This window comes from Papilio xuthus, unplaced genomic scaffold, assembly GCF_000836235.2.
Source record: "Papilio xuthus unplaced genomic scaffold, Pxut_1.1 DF827680.1, whole genome shotgun sequence".
In the NCBI taxonomy this organism is placed as follows: Eukaryota; Metazoa; Arthropoda; class Insecta; order Lepidoptera; family Papilionidae; genus Papilio; species Papilio xuthus.
The window spans coordinates 4,071,219-4,074,698 of NW_013530969.1; positions in this window are offsets into that span (position 1 = coordinate 4,071,219).

The window sequence follows — 3,480 nt, forward strand, 5'->3', positions numbered from 1 at the left end:
AGAAGATGGAGAAGAAGAATGGAGAAGAAGAATGGAGAAGAAGATGGAGAAGAAGAATGGAGAAGAAGATGGAGAAGAAGAATGGAGAAGAATGGAGAAGAATGGAGAAGAATGGAGAAGAATGAAGAAGAATGAAGAAGAATGAAGAAGAATGGAGAAGAAGAAGAAGAATGGAGAAGAAGAAGAAGAATGGCGAAGAAGAAGAAGAATGAATGAAGAAGAAGAATGAATGAAGAAGAATGAATGAAGAAGAATGAATGAAGAAGAATGAATGAAGAAGAATGAATGAAGAAGAATGAATGAAGAAGAATGAATGAAGAAGAATGAATGAAGAAGAATGAATGAAGAATAATGAATGAAGAAGAATGAATGAAGAAGAATGAAGAATGAATGAAGAATGAAGCAGAATGAAGAATGAAGAATGAAGAAGAATGAAGAATGAAGAATGAAGAATGAAGAATGAAGAATGAAGAATGAAGAATGAAGAAGAATGATGAAGAAGAATGAAGAATGAAGAAGAATGAAGAATGAAGAAGAATGAAGAAGAATGAATGAAGAAGAATGAATGAAGAAGAATGAAGATGAAGAAGAATGAAGAAGAATGAAGAATGAAGAAGAATGAAGAATGAAGAAGAATGAAGAATGAAGAAGAATGAAGAATGAAGAAGAATGAAGAATGAAGAAGAATGAAGAAGAATGAAGAAGAATGAAGAATGAAGAATGAAGAAGAATGAAGAAGAATGAAGAAGAATGAAGAAGAATGAATGAAGAAGAATGAAGAAGAAGAATGAAGAAGAAGAATGAAGAAGAAGAATGAAGGAGAAGAATGAAGAAGAAGAATGAAGAAGAAGAATGAAGAAGAAGAATGAAGAAGAAGAAGGAAGAAGAAGAAGGAAGAAGAAGAAGGAAGAAGAAGAATGAAGAAGAAGAATGAAGAAGAAGAATGAAGAAGAAGAAGGAAGAAGAAGAAGAAGAAGAAGAATGGAGAAGAATGGAGAAGAATGGAGAAGAATGGAGAAGAATGGAGAAGAATGGAGAAGAACGGAGAAGAATGGAGAAGAACGGAGAAGAATGGAGAAGAACGGAGAAGAATGGAGAAGAACGGAGAAGAATGGAGAAGAACGGAGAAGAATGGAGAAGAACGGAGAAGAACGGAGAAGAACGGAGAAGAATGGAGAAGAATGGAGAAGAATGGAGAAGAAGAAGAAGAATGGAGAAGAAGAAGAAGAATGGAGAAGAAGAAGAAGAAGAAGAATGGAGAAGAAGAATGGAGAAGAAGAAGAAGAATGGAGAAGAAGAAGAAGAATGGAGAAGAAGAATGGAGAAGAAGAATGGAGAAGAAGAAGAAGAAGAAGAATGGAGAAGAAGAAGAAGAATGGAGAAGAATTTAATTCATTTTCATTTTTAATTTCCTTTTATCAACTAATTTTATTAATGGTCGAAATAACATGTAGTATATGTTAGTCTCCCCTAGCTAGCCCTCGTTAGTCGCTCCAAGGGCGGTTAATTTAGATCCAGGGTTTAATTTAAATTGACGGGTGTCGTAGATGGAATTTACTAAGTTAACAATCTGTTAATTGATACTAGGGAATGGATTGTATGGGTTAAGTATTAATTTAATGGTTTTATACTTCGTTACAATCATCTTAGTTGGTAATTTCATAGACATTTTTATTTGAGTTTAATTTTAATGTTACATTACTATTTTATAACCTACTAGCTGTCGCCCACGAATCCGTCCGCATGGATATATAAAAAAAAATAATTAGTGTAGCCTATGTGTTCTATCAGATTATGTACTATACGTATGCCAAAAATAATCGAGATCCGTTCAGCCGTTCTAGAGATATAATCAAACACCCATCCATCCATCCACATCACATCCATCTAAACATTCGCATTTATAATATTAATAAGTTAAATAAAAAGCGGCTTTTCAAGGCATAAATTCGAATATGTATAAAAGTTGACATATTTCTACTACTAACTATTATTACACTATTTGAAAATTTTACAGCAAGTGAGGAAAAAAATCATGTTATTGATTGTAAGGATTGAGTTTTATATGATTAATTTGCATTTATTTATTTATCCTATCCTTAATATAGTACATTTCATATATAAAATAATTACTAAAATAAGTTTTTTTACATTTTTTTGTCTTATCAAATTCATTTGTAATTGTGACACGTAAAGCCGTTCAATAGAATCATTCCGTTAAATCCGTCTCGTTAGTAAAAAAAAAAATACAAACCAACATGTTTGTTCAAAACTAACAAAATTAGACATTCTTTTCATGTTTAACGTAGACATAACATATGTAAGTTATTTTTCTATTTACGAATCGAATTTCAAAGAGTACAAATTGTATACAGTTACTTGTATAAACAGTCAAGTCCCTACAAGTGAAAATCTTTTGACACAGCGACGACAAATATTTTCTGTAATAACGATCAAACGGATTTTACGGGTCGTTTGTTGTAGGGACGAAATCATCTGCCCGTGTATTATTATAACGATAATTTGATTTGCCTTTGGATTTAATGATATAGTATATTTTATGTATGTACTTTTAAAAACACACGTATAACCATGAACGTTTTTTACTTACGACCCTTTCTACTGTATTTTACCCGACTTCCAACAGATTGAGGTTATCAATTCTACTGTATATTTTACTAAATAATTAAAGAGTTAAAATACATATTGTGTCCACAAAATGCATATATTTCATGTACGCTTTAAATCCACATACCTTGTCATGAAAGAGATTTAAAAAGCAAAAGGATACGCGTACTATAGTGGTAGGTATCTTAATAAAAACAGAATACTTATTTGTGTTTAAAAAATGATGTATAAATTTAATAATTCACGATTTTAAAATACGTATTGCAACTGAAAAAAGAGCTAACTTCGAAATTCAAAAATAGAACTAAAGAATTTAAACTTTTTGTCTAGAGTCTGCTGGGAATTCATAAGCCACTATTAAACAACAGTGGCTAAGTGAAGAGAACTTTTAATAGCAAAGTTCTAAGTGTCTATTATGGTACTGCAAGCTGCAACTTAAGAAATATCTTCCAACAAACTTTATTCCACAAGTCAGTCGTGGAATGGCGAACTATATTAGGTGACTGCAACAAACTCCTCCTTTGGGACGCAAGTGTTGTTTTGATAACATACATAGATTTAAGTTCATTTGAAAATCATTCAATCGATCTAGAAATAGCCTCTGTGTTCTTCCAGATTATGTTCTACATCTATGCCAATTTTCAGCGAGATCCATACCTTCAAACATCCATCCATGTCTACATTCGCATTTATGATATAAATATTAAGAAGTAAGATTTACATTTAAGAGCGTTAATACTTTTAAAAAAATCGTTTATTTAGGCAACAAAAAAATACTTTTAAAAGATAACAAATAACATCAATCAGTCATCTTGATAGTCACAATTTGATATTTTTTTACATTTTTTGTTT